Source organism: Bactrocera dorsalis, chromosome 1 (genome assembly GCF_023373825.1).
Source record: "Bactrocera dorsalis isolate Fly_Bdor chromosome 1, ASM2337382v1, whole genome shotgun sequence".
NCBI classification, from domain to species: domain Eukaryota; kingdom Metazoa; phylum Arthropoda; class Insecta; order Diptera; family Tephritidae; genus Bactrocera; species Bactrocera dorsalis.
Genome location: NC_064303.1, coordinates 65877981 through 65892146, shown reverse-complemented (window position 1 = coordinate 65892146; position 14166 = coordinate 65877981). Strand labels below are relative to the sequence as shown.

Below are 14166 nucleotides of genomic sequence, written 5' to 3'. Positions count from 1 at the left end.
AGAAATTCTGAGAATGATAAGTAGCTTTGGCATAAATATAAATGTACTTGTTTGCGATCAGGGATCGTCTAATCGAAAATGCTTTTCTAATTTTGGGGTTAGTACAGAAAAGCCTTATTTTAATTTTGAAGGGAAAAACATTATCTGTATGTTTGATTTCCCATATTTGATTAAGTCGTTACGGAATGGATTGCTGAAGTGTGACCTAAAAACGCCCGATGGCATTGTAAGTTTTAAAGTCATACAAGAGTTGTGGGAACGAGAGGAAAACTGCAATACCAAGATGTGCCCAAAATTGACTAGACAACACATATTTCCAAACTCATTTGAAAAAATGCGAGTTAAATTTTCAACGCAAGTGTTTAGCAAAACAGTAGAAGCTGCAATTAAAACTATTTGCGGGTTTCAAGCAAAGTCCACAAGCGGTAGCTTTATCAACGGCTGAATTTATTTGAAAAATTGACAAAATTTTTGACTGCATGAATAGTGGATCATTATACTCAGATAATTGTTATCGGTCCGCTATTCAACTCAACAAAGAACCACACAAAATTATTCAATTATTCTTATGCTACTTAGAGGGAGTTAAATTTAGCGAAAAAAAAAGAGTCTATTTTTTAGATGGATCATTAAAATCTGCTCTTCTAATCGTCGAAGAAGTATTAAAGGATAATTCAGACAAATTTTTCATTATGACAAAATCTTTAAACCAAGACAAATTAGAAAATATATTTGCTGTATTAAGACAAAAAGGCGGTAATAATACCAACCCCTCTGTAGCTGAGCTGAATAATATTTTAGCCAGGTTATTGGCTTTCAAAATTATAAAAAATAGTTCATTTAGCAACTGTGAAGAGACGCAGGATTCAATGGATCAGGTAATTACCAGCGTTTCTAACAATGAACCGGAGTTGCTTGTAAATGAGGAAGAAGATAACAGCCTGCTATATGATTTCGATTTTAACGACCAATTGCATGAGAATTACTTTTTGGAAGACACATTTTGTAACCAGTCATATTAGTTTAGAGCTGGATCAATTAGATATTTTGTTGGATATGTGGCATACAAAATCATTCCAAGGTTAAAATGTGAAAAATGTTGCGAGGAATTAAGGAAAAAATATGAAGTTTTAACTGCTCCTAGTGGACTGTTCATTTTTCACAAAAACTATCAATCACTTACAGATTTCGGTAATCTCGTTGCTCCATCGGAAGCCCTTATGAGTGCTAGTGTAAAACATGCCATAATTTTTCAACAAATTTTTAAATTAGAGCCTGAGAAATTAGGCATAAAGGCTTTCATGTTAGAATCATGCAAAAATTCTACCCCCGAATGGTTCAGTGGGGAGTGCTGTAACCATAGAAAGAAGAGAAAACACTGCATTTGGGCTGTGCAAAAAAGAAGTCCGAAACAAAGAAAATTAAAAATTATTGCTGGCCAATAGATGTTAATATTTTATTTTTTATTTAAAATTGAAACAATTAATTAATTTTAAAAAATTATGATTATAACTATTAAAACATATTTATGTATAAATTTAACATTACAGCAGACATATAAATAATATCACATACATACATATGTACGTTTGTTTATATTCCCTCATATCCATCATTTTTAAGATTTTTTTTTTTTACGTGTAAAAATGAAAACTCTACATTCAGTATTTAAGTGATTTAAAAATATGAAGTAGCAAGAAAATTTGAATTTTTTGCTAAGCAACGAAGAACCAAATCATACACACATACAAGGGAAACATATCACACGTATTGTCGTTTGTTTTTCTATCCACAAAATTAATGCTGTGCTCGACTTCACGGCATGCTTTTTTCATTTTCATTTTTATTTTATTTGACTGCCAAAATTGTGAGAAACGAAGCAAGGAAACGAGGAGTCATTCGTCTACAGTTATGGCTTCTGTGCATTGAATTTTCTGTAAAGTTAACAGCAAAATGACCGAATTTTATGTAAAGTTAACAGGGAAATGAGCAAATTTTCTGTGAACTTAACAGCAAACTAGCGGGTTGTACCAGTATGACTCGCCATACAACATATTACTTCATATTCTCTGCTGGTACCAAGTAAAACAGGGTCCGGCAGTGTAATCAGCTTCAGACCGTTCGCGTAGCTGTCGCACTGGAATCAGCTGTTTATAAATTTTATAAATGACAGTTCGGAGTATTGTTCACAAGTGTACAAAGACCTTTTACCAAAAGTTAATGCAGAAGTGATCAGCGATGGAATTCAAACGTAATAGTGAGATTGCTTTATATTTAGCTGGAAAATCACAGCCAGTAATGGTTCGTGAGCTCAAACACCTTAATATGAATAAAGTTTTTGTTTATCGCACCATCACTCGTTACAATGATACTGGTAGCATCGCAAAACGCTATGGAGGTGGTCACCAAAAGACTGCAACGTCAAGTGAGATGGTTCGGAAAGTGAAGAAGCGACTTGAGCGAAATCCACGACGCAGTGCCAATCAAATGGCTAAAGAACTGAAAATATCCCACCGCAGCATCCGACGCATATTGAAAAATGAGTTCAAGGTCAAGCCGAAGTTCCAAAAGGCCCATGATCTCACACCGAAGCAGCAACAAGTAAGACTTGAGAGAGCGAAGCAGTTGCAGTCATCGGTTGATCACCAGGTGGCAGCACCCACCACAAATAATGGTTTGAGCCGCTGTCACCGCAGAGGGGCGCTCTCCAATTGTTTTCATCGACATATTATCGGGAAAGTATTCTGGAGGCTGTTTTGAAGCCATAGGCAAACAAACTTTTCGGTCGCAAACGTTTCAACAAGACTCTGCACCGTCTCACAAAGCGCGAGTGAATCAAGAATCGCTGAAAAACAACGTTCCGAACTTCATTACGACCACAAAATGGCTCTCGAATTCACCAGATGAGAATCCAATGGATTATTCTCTCTAGGCCATTTTGGAGAACAAGGTCCGAAGTAAAAAATACTCCAGTCTCGAGATGCTGAAGAAAGCCATTGTCCGTGAGTGGGCCAAAATACCGGCAAGTCACATTCGGGCTGTTTGTGATTCGTTTTTTAACCGTCTCAAGGCCATAGTTAAGGCAAAAGGTGGTCATATCGAGCAAAAGTGTATTGGTCCTGAATTTATTATTATTTTCACACATTTTGTACTTTAAAATAAATAAAAATCGTTTTCCAAACCGAATTTATGGCTTTTTTAATTGGTTCGAGTGCCGGACCCTGTAGTAGAAAAAACATATATAGATTAAATAACATTTTTTTGAATTCCTAGTAAAATGTCATGTAGAGCTGAATTATTACATGAAAAGTGTGGACTGATTAAAGTGTCTATCTGGCACGAAAGTTGACCAAATTGACTTTTTCTGTTAAGAGGCATAGGAACACAATAACAAATTTTATGAAAAATCCGAATAACTTTGGTGTTACTACGCGTAGTGGTCGTATAGGTACCATATATAACAGGAGCAAACGACACATTCAACAGCTAGTATCCAATAATCATACTATGAGTTTCAGGCAAATAAAAGAGGAAATTGATCTTAATGTGAGTAAACAACGAGTACATCAAATAATAAGAAAATATTTTTGCATTAAATATGAAAATCGAGTATTAAACCATGCCTAAGCAACGTCATAAAATACACGAATTGCATTTTATGAAAAATATAAATTTTACGACGAAGAATTCGAGTATGTGGATTTCAATGCCTCATCGTGTCCAATTGGTGAAAATATTATCTGTTATTAAAAAATTCTATTCGCTTTATAAAAAAAAAGATATGTACTTATATTGAAATATGTGCCGTGCAAAAATTGCAAAACAAATCCTGTGCTTCCCCCAGCGGATACTGCGTCGAATACTTTCAGAGCGGGAGTGTTTTCGTCCATCCGGACAACATGACCTAGCCAGCGGAGCCGCAGTCTTTTAATTCGCTGAATAATGAATGACTTATAGAGTTTAGTTTTTGTTCGTCGAGAGAGAACTTTACTTTTCAATTGCCTACTCAGTTCGAAGTAGCACCTCTTGACAAGAGTTATCAAAAGAGGGGTCACTCATCCGAGGCTTGTTGTTTCTTTTCATTGGGGGTATTTTTTACGTGGCGGGTCCCAAACCCAGCGCACAACCCTATGTAGGGGATGTTTCGCCTTCTCACTTTATCTCGCCTTCAAACGGATGTTCTTAGGTTACCAGGAGTGTACTTGGTCAAAGACCGGAAGTCGTGAGCTGCTTGAGACATATAGTATGTAAAAGAATCGTTTCTGGCCACTCCCAAGTGAATGGCGATCAGAGAACTTTCCTCACTTGCGTGAACTTCTACACATGACCCCATCCTCCTAACAAAACAAATATTTTAATTTTAGCAATGAACACTTACAAAAGTTGTGTTGTTGATGCTGTTTTTAAACTCTCATCTTTTACCGTACTGTAAAACCTTAAATATAAACTGATTTTTTTTTTTAACTAGGCTTGGCCAGTAATAACAACACTTATTTACAGTAATTTAGCGACTGTGATATTACAGCCGCTGAGATGAGTCCGTTATGTTGATGGTGTCAATCACGTGAGCAGTTTTCGCTATATACTATAGTATGTTGCCAGTTTATCCCGCAATCAAAGAAAAGAATTACTAAAGTCACAAAGCTTATTGAAAATATTTTGAGTGTGTTGTTAAGGATCAAAATCGGGAGTGTGCTCCTCACGTGTGTTGTCAAACTTGTGCTGAAAATTTATATATGTAACTGGTTTCAAGGTAAACCATATTTTTACGGTTCCAATGATTTGCCGAAAACCGTCGAACTATTGCAACAACTGCTATTTTTATATGATAAAAGTATCTAGTCTTTAAGGAAAAACAACAAAAAAATATCAGAGACTCCTAGCAACAATACCTGTTCCTCACTGCGAAGGCTTACCTGCTCCAACTCCCCCAGTAAATTGGGAAAAAGATTTGGGATATGATGTTGAAGGAGAACCTTCTCCTACCTACTCTTCCAAATACAACCAAAAAAAGATCCAATGTAATCGAATAAGCCGAGATCTTCACTTGTCCATAAACCATTTTGAGCTATTGCGTTGCCTGACATCAGGAACGAAAGTAATAATGTTAAGGTTCCGTAACCTCTACCCTCATTTTCACCATGCAGGCCAGGCTAAGGACATACCTCTCATTGAACGCAAAAAATATTTGTTACCAACATTACATATTAAGCTTGGTTGATGAAAAATATTTTGAAGTCTTGGATAAATGCGGAGATGCATTAAAATACCTTAAACAAATTTTTCCTAAGCTAAGCGATGCCAAGGATAAGGAAGGAATATATGTAGAAAGTTCAAAATGTACTAAAAGATGAGAAATTCTGTCAAACATTAAGTTATCTTGAATTGGCTCCGTGGAAGTCGTTTAATAAAAATTTCCTGAATTTTTAAGAAATAGAAAAGTAGAAACCTACGTAAAACTTGTAAAAGAATTACTCGAGCACTGTTGCAAAAATCCCTCCTATGACAATTAACATTCTTTCCCGTAAAATAGGATGTTCTTAGCGATGAGGAAAGAAAAGGTTTCGGCAATGATGGAAGATTACTGTTGGTTCCTTATGAGGAAAATCGAACAGCACTATATGTGCATTTGCGAAAAAAATTGTATACAATATATTTATTACAAATGTACATATTTTAGATCCGTTGTTATTTTTAAAATAACTATTTTATTTCAACTTAGTGTATAAATTATACGACAATTTCAGAAAAAATTCATGCACTCTATAACATAAAACAATCAAGTGATAGAAAATAAAAAATATAATGGGAAGCACAAAAAAGAATGTCGGTTTATGCTGTAATATGTCATGCCTTTGCAAATATATCAACCCAACCTTTAACATAGGTACCTATGTACTTGTATATCTGCCAATTTACTCTTATTTTAATTTTTCGAAAAATTTTTGATAAAGCCTCTCAAAAGAATTAAAAATTAGCTGTAAATATTACTAAATAATAACAGACGATCGAAAATTAATTACTCCAGTTAATGTGAAATACTACATATGCTATATTAACACCCATCTTTATATATTAAGCTAATTAAACGAATTAAGGGCGATTAATACGTGAAACTTTAATGAAATGGAATACATTTTCGAGTTATTTATCTCAGTAAATTTTGTTTGTAAACCAGCGGGGAAGACCTTTTGAACGTACAAACACTTCATAAATACATTCCAAAACAATTTACTGATATTAATATTAAGTCAAGTTCAGTATAGACTTTTGTCCGCTGAAAAAACTACATCGTAACTAAAGCGTACCCTAAAAATCTTACAAATGTTGTATTTTATTATTGTACTTTTATATTAATAACAAATATTTGTTAAATAAAGAAATCAGAAGAGTATACTAATAAAACATATTTTAAGAGAAAAGCTGCGTATATGAAGTGTTCAAAAACTAAGTTTTAATAAATTTTAAATTGATCCAGTAAATTGGATATGTAAAAATGTTTGATAGCATTTCATATAAGGTAAATTAAGCGCATAGATGCAGTGATGTATTAATTTTTAGTTCTAATATTAATAAATGTTAATATTTAAAATATTTATTAATAAAAGATATTGTCTTGCTGAGTCTTGTTATTGCCATTATTACATTAAGCATTAACTAAAATTAATAGTTGATAGTTAACACATTTTTACCTTTTTCACAATGCCAGTAATTACATGTATTTATTATGAAGTTCTAACACTTCATGGATAGCGTTTACTTCACGAAAAAATTCAGTGCACATAGCTCAACAAATATTCGTCTTTCTATTTATTTTAATACATTTTATTGAAGCTCTTCATTAATCTTTGAAATTATATAAATAAAATAATTCACGATACAATCATTCCTTTTAATAAGTTTAATTAATGCCACCTTATAAATTGTTTTAAATGTTTTTATTTTCACCGAAATTGATTTCTTTAAAGCGCAGTCGCGTAATGGGGATAATACATTATTAGTATACTTCATATACATATAAATACTTACTACGCTTAGAGCATGCTCAGTACCATGTCATATTTATGGTCTTACAAAGTTGCAATTTTTAAATTTACCATCTAAAGGTAAACTTATGAAACAGATAATGATGAACTGATGCTCTACGAACATTACAAATTGTTAAAAAAAAATACTCTAGTAGTTATAACTATTTTTTTTATTTTAAATTTCCTTTTGTTTTTTAAATAATATAATTATATTATTGCACACAAAAAAAACTTATGATATGGTCATAATTAACTCAATTGAGATAGTTACATACATATACAAATGCGACATAAATTAATAAATTTCAAAAGTTAATATTGTATATTGGGTATATAAGGGAAAAGTCAAACCGAGAATCGGAAATCATTAGGTTTGGGGTATTGGAGCTTAGATCACAGTCTAAATCGATTTCATTCATATTTAGCGTTAAATAATAATGGTTGTTTCAATATATTTATTTCAATTGACCTCAATAACGCAACGGTACACGTTTGACAATCAAAACGATTACGCTGAAAAATAATAGGTGAACTAATTTTCAACCGCAGATTATGTTAGTGTATCTAGATAATTTAGAAATAAAATTTGAAAAAGTATATATGTATTAATTTTCATCAACAATAATAAGTGTTTTAAAATACTTCTCATCGCCAGCTAAGAACTGTTGCATCTGGAAATTTATTTCGTTAACATCTACATTTCTGACCGCTAATGTAATCCGATTATTGAGCCACGTGTACATGTAATTAATTTTAATTTCCGGAATACTCTCAATTAATCAATTTTTTTCGTGAACTGCATGCAGAAATTGTCTAGCTGCTTAATGTAATGAGTGTTTGACTGCAGTTCTATAAACAAAAGGAACAATGATAATACATCAACCGCTTGCTTTATGAAACTGAGTATAACCAGATATGTGCGATAGCCGAACTAAGCTGTAAGTAATGAAAAAACAGATAATAATGTTTATATTGATTTAAATCTATTCAATATTTATTAATAATAACTTAAGGTCGTAAGTCTCATGTTACGTTTTTCAAAAATGTGGAAAGTAAGGAGAAAACCTTATAAAAATGTTTATCGATATTATGAAACATAAAAAATGGGTCTGGCAGTGAGCGAGGGTAAGACAAAATATCTACTAAAATCAAACAAACAGCCGTCTCAACCGCGACTTGGCTCTCACGTTACTGTTGACAGTCATAATTTTGAAGCCTTTGATAATTTTGTCTATCTTGGAACCAGTATAAACACCACCAACAATGCCAGCCTGGTCAAAGGTCCGTATCCAGTAGGGTAGGTCGATTCCGGACCTTTTTCGATTCGGGATTTCTATAGTGCGGAAAAGTTGCCTTATCACTTCCTGATTCCAATGCAACTTTTTGTTTTGAGATCGGATTGCATCTTCAATCCCAACTCCGGCCTTGAAATTTAGGAAATTCGCCTAAAATCGTGAAATTGTCTACCTAGCGCCTGAAATACGCATCTCATGGCAAAATGTATGAAACAAAAGTTATTTGTCACATCATTTGCTACCGAAATGGTATACGTGATAATGACCGTAGGACGAACCGTTCCCGAGATACGAGCGAAAAGGCGGCGCGCCACAGCGCAAGGTCAAAATTGTTGCAGCTCTCAGCTAACCTGTATTGGTCACCCAGAACCCACCGCGTGGAGGTAGCCGCTCTTCGCGTTCCTCCCAAGTCCAACCCAACCAACCAACCATATGTCAGGCTTGTTTTAGTCTAAATCTGTGTCAAATTTATTGATAAAATCAGATTTTGTACTAAACTTTGGCACTTTTGCCTTGATTTCAGTGTAGAGCGTATAAAACGATCCTGAGATTGGGGACCAATAACTTTAGAAGATGCCTCTGTCACCAGTTTGATGGTTCTCTCGACTGCCACGGTGTGAGAGGGGAATTCACTAAATTTTCATACCTCTGCAGTGTCTCCCGACAGCCCTTTTATGAGTTATTCGTTAGAAACTGAACAAAGAACTGGTGGAAAAGTCAAGGTAATAGTCTTCTAGTTAATGATATCGTAATAATTATTAGCTTTGAAATTGAGCTTTGGCACTTTATTACATCTAACCCTTCCATTTACAGTGTCAGACTCTGCTTTTCTGACTTCTACCTGTTCGTCAGTCATCATACTAAGGAGAATGTTTTCTGGAAGAGCAAAGAAAGCATTCTGTTGAATGGATGAATCGACAATCTTGCGCAGTTTAGCAGGTAAGTATCTCGTGGTATCGGGGTTTTCTGTCTTGTCTTGTCTGTTTTATTCGGTGTGGGTTACGCCGTAGCTCTGCATGTATTGATCGGCAACAAAGACGGTTTTGTTGCATTTGGTGTGCGTTGGCTGTATGGCAATGAAACTTAAGAAGTTCGACAACAGCTCTTCAAACAAGTCAAAGCTCGAACATGCGTTTTCGTTTCGTCTTGTTCGGTGTAGATTGCCACATATGAAGCTATGGGCAGTGATCGTATGAGACAAAAAAAAAAACTGTTTTGACTAACCCGGTGTGGGTTCAGCTTAACTCTTAAGGAAATTGAAAGGGAATATTATCCTAACAATAATGGCATCTGGTGTTGAAAGTTTCAGTTATTTAGGTTAATTTTATATGGTATATTCCCTACTCCCATATACTAAATATAATTATATTCGTTATTCTATTTGACTTTAACCTTTATTTAGGCCCAATATTTTGACGAAATTATGTAAACAATTTTTCTTAACCACAAGGTTTTTAGCGTTAAAAATGGATGAAATAGATTAATACCTTTTCTTATCTCCATCTACATAATCTAATGATTACATCTGGTTGGATCTTATGATATGTTTTGTTTATTGGAAAAGCAAAAGGGATCTGAACTTTGCCCCTCATTTGTTTTTGTTTATACTCAAAAAAGTGTTTTACAGGGTTTTAGTTTTCATGAACAAATACACTCTTCTTGTGCCGCAAATAATAAGACAACTTACCTTTCCCAAAACTTATCTTTACAGTCTTCGACTAGGAATGGTTTCAATGGGTAGCTTATTTCATTGCACATATAAGAATATGATAAATATAGGCACGTTAGAACAGATGCAGCTCCGATTCCTTGGTTTCTTCACCAACTACCAGTTTTCTTATTAGCATGTATACAAAAATTACATTTGCCGGATTTATAAATGCCACATCCTGAAATAAAGATTTAAAATATAATACGGTTTTATAACAGAGAATATGTATATATCAGTTTTGTAAGATAATATCTTTTATAAAATTATTAATTAATTTCAAAGGTTATATATCTATATAATCGGAATGGAAAAAGACATTAATTTGCGTATGCCTAGATACGATTACTGTGACTTCTTTTCCGTTTTGTTTATCTTTAAATATCATAATATTTCGTACACTGAGGGAAAAGAATATGCTAATATGTCTTTAATAGTGGGATTCTGTAACCAGTCTCTAGTCTCTATTTGAGACATTTTGAGGTAAAATCTCAATTTGACTAGTTGCTATTCACTAAACAGTCTCTAGCGTTAGTCTCAAAATATTGACTCCAACTTGAGACCTCGAAAATTGTCTCTAACTCAAAATCTCAAATTTAGAGACTTGAGACTGTATCACAGTACAGAATCGCACAGTAAATGGACATATCTATGTCCAAATGGCTTACCGGTATTAAGCAGAATATCGGTAGATGAAAGGAATGTCAAAGTTTTCAGATTAAAGTTGAGGATGTAGCTCTCAAGAAATGTAAAAACTCCATATAAAACAACGCTTTAGAAATTGTCAAGAAAATTTCGTGTGGTACATTTTCTTGCGCTAGTATGCAGCTCTAAAGAAATCTAGTACTAATTTTTAATACATATTTCAATAAAATGCGTATTTGGCAATCCTGGTTTTGCGAAGAAACAATTAATCAACAATTATTTCTTGAAGAAAATTCAAAGTAATCGTTAAATTCATCCTAAATTAGTTAAAATCATTATTATTAAATATTGTTCATGTTGAAATGTTGTATAAAACTTACCAATCATCAACAATATTCCATAAATCACAACGGAAATATTTATGTTACTACACACATACATACAAGGTAAATACAAATATGTTTAACACTTGCACAAAATCCAAGTGGCTGTTGCACTTGAATATTCTGAAAAATATGAACTCAAATTATAAAGAACTGCTGCCGCTTCAACCCCAAAGAATTCCTAGGAATATAACACATTCCAGGAATGTCCACAGTTCTGCCGCCTTCGCCAGCAAAACCAACGTCGCTGCCGAAAACCCACAGCTAGATCAGGGTATTGTTAAGAATTGTTAAAAAAAGAAAGATCAGTTCTGATAGAACCTCAGTATATACAGTAGACAACATTTGCTTTGTTTACATACATACTATACTCACCTCTAAGAAATCTTAGGGTGTTGTGTAACACTTTTTTTGCTACTTTCATGGTAATCAGGGTGTTGTGTTAGCATTTGAGCTACATATAAATTTTAAATTTTGATGATCAACACTTTAAAATATATTAAATAATGCAAGTGTTTACGTTATTTAAGTGATTATATTGATATATTTTGAATCTTTGTTCAATTTTATTAGGATATTACTTGTTGTTTGATGTTAAATCAGTTGTTTTTTTTCGGGCAATTTTTAAACACGCTTCAAGTATTTCTAAATTTTTGCATGCAGTAAGATACAATCCTGGATGGTAACTTGTCGTTTGACATAAGTATGTGTACTAATTGACAATTCGTTAGCCGTTATAGGAAAACATCAATTGGAAATTGAGTTTAAACACAAACGTATGTATATTGAAGATTTTAACAATAAATATTAGTGTTAATTATAAGATTTTATTTTTTATATTGTGGATAAGTGTTGTTGCTGAAATAAAGCTAAATTAAGGTAAGGTGTATAAATATATTAGAAATATGTCAAAGTTTTTAATAAGTTTGTGTTTACAGAAGAATGCCGAAATCTTTTGTGAAATAGGCCTACCGGGGAACCGAACACACAAAAAAGTCGGTAACGCGCCTTATTGCAAACCTCTGGGGTGGTGATCAACAATATTCCATAAATCACAACGGAAATATTTATGTTACTACACACATACATACAAGGTAAATACAAATATGTTTAACACTTGCACAAAATCCAAGTGGCTGTTGCACTTGAATATTCTGAAAAATATGAACTCAAATTACAAAGAACTGCTGCCGCTTCAACCCCAAAGAATTCCTAGGAATATAACACATTCCAGGAATGTCCACAGTTCTGCCGCCTTCGCCAGCAAAATTCAAAAAATAAATTATTAAAAATATTTATAATGTTAATAAAATTTGTTTAATTTCGTTGGAATAAAGAGTTTATGAAAAATACATATTGACTAAGCTTTATTAAAAAGTTCGTTTACTATTACAAATTAAAGTCCACAATTTGCATTTTTTACAATTATTTATTATCATGGTTCGTTTTCTTTTTTTGTATTGAAATGTCTTTTAACAAAAGTCACACCAACAATCAATGGCACTACTAAACTAGCTTCTGCATACACCTTAACTGGTGAAGCTTCTTTCTTCATTTTATCCCAAGAAATAGCCTCATCTGGTCGAGCACCACTGTCACTGCCATCGAATTCCGAAGCTGTGTTAATAAAAACGGAATAATCCATTTCTCATTAAATTCGCATTGCATATGTCATGCTTTGTAATACCGCCACCAATTATAATCATTCCTGATTTGGTGGATTTCACAGCCATAGTGTTTAGACGTCGCAAATCGGACAAAATATCTACCACTAATGGGGGGTGACGGAAAGAGAGGAAATACATCATGTCACCTAGGCTACCATCTGTAAGGGCAGGACTAAATACAGGTATTTTATGTTTCGCAGCCTAGTAGTATATTAAGCTGATGTCGTTTATCCTTTCCCCAAGTCATTGTATAATACGAGAAGGAGACCAAATCATGCCTTTCGTTTTTTGCTCTTCAACCATTTCATCAAGTAGCGGCATGAGCCAATCCTCGAACTTGCAATAGTTATCGTTCGGTACAAGCAAATTATCTATACAATTTATACTACGATCTCCTAAATCTCGGCCAGATAATTTGAATGATCACATGTACGTGGGAGCTAGGCATTTAATAAACGCCACCCGCTATCGTTACTACACAATCCACTATTTGGTGTTCAACGAGGAATCGTAATGTCTCCCGTAATCCCGACGACACTAGATTAGATGTAAATCCAAGGAATATTGTACAGCTATGTTTTCGTCTAATGAATTCATCCGTTTCATGCAAATCGGCTTCTTCAGGTTTCAACGGCTGCTGCCTACAATCAAGCTAAGAATATTTTAAAATACATACACTTTTCCATAATAAAATGGTTACATTACCATTAGATTGATTTCTCTTGTTGCCAACCGAAGATTAGTAGCTTGAAACCCCGTATTAACATACGACTCAAATAATTTTGAGTAATCAATTTCTTGATTCCAATCATAGCCCCGCACAATGGGTATGTTTTAGGTGTATTTTTTCACTTCGTTTAAGTACCGCTTCTTTGGCGATATCTGGTTCAACGGACATTTTCTATTGTATAAAACCTATGTTCACTCCAATTATTAAACTTTAAATAAAATATTTAGTAACTTTATACAAACTAAACTTTGTTTTGATTTAATTTAAATGTTCGAATATGGAAAGCTGCACCTTTTATGTTTTCTGTCGGTCAAATGTAAACAAATACATTCAGAAGAAAACTCACCACCGAGAAATCTAAAAACAGGGCTGAATTTTATTATTAAGAACTCACTACAAAAAGAATATCTGAATATCAGTAAATGATATTTTTATGGGCGAAATATTGCACACTATGGCATTTAAATCACCTATTGGTAAATATATAACATTAATAAATAATTTTCTGTTATATTAAGCAACAACATTTATAGTTTTTTTTTTATTTAATAAAGTAAATTTGCTAAGTATTTACTACCTCAATTTATACAGCACTGCGTTGCTACAGGTTGCTACCACTGAAAATCCAAGATGGCCGCTATTCACCCCCCAGAAAGCTACCACGAAAAGGTTATCTACTGTATATACTGTGGATAGAACATTCAATAAAG

The 14166-nt window shown here is 33.5% G+C and overlaps 1 protein-coding gene, 1 long non-coding RNA gene and 1 pseudogene across 6 annotated transcripts in view; 1 reads left to right on the top strand and 2 right to left on the bottom strand.

The window, feature by feature from the left end:
• Positions 1-14166, bottom strand: part of LOC105224069 (cyclin-dependent kinase 5 activator 1) — a 325563-nt gene that overhangs the window by 145649 nt on the left and 165748 nt on the right. The window contains exon 1 of one of the 5 annotated variants that reach the window (XM_049462389.1): positions 10011-11680. The exons of 1 other annotated variant lie outside the window; for it this stretch is intronic. The gene's annotated coding sequence lies outside the window, so the exon portion shown is untranslated. Of the gene's footprint in view, positions 1-6692; positions 6992-10010; positions 11681-14166 lie in introns of those variants that run through there. 3 more of the 5 variants (XM_049462393.1, XM_049462392.1, XM_049462391.1) reach the window with 3 other exon arrangements.
• LOC125775740 (uncharacterized) lies at positions 7133-14124 on the top strand. The gene is made up of 2 exons (XR_007421348.1): positions 7133-7966; positions 14048-14124. It is a non-coding gene; the product is annotated as an uncharacterized LOC125775740 (long non-coding RNA).
• Positions 11755-14050, bottom strand: LOC125775616 (probable deoxyhypusine synthase; annotated as a pseudogene).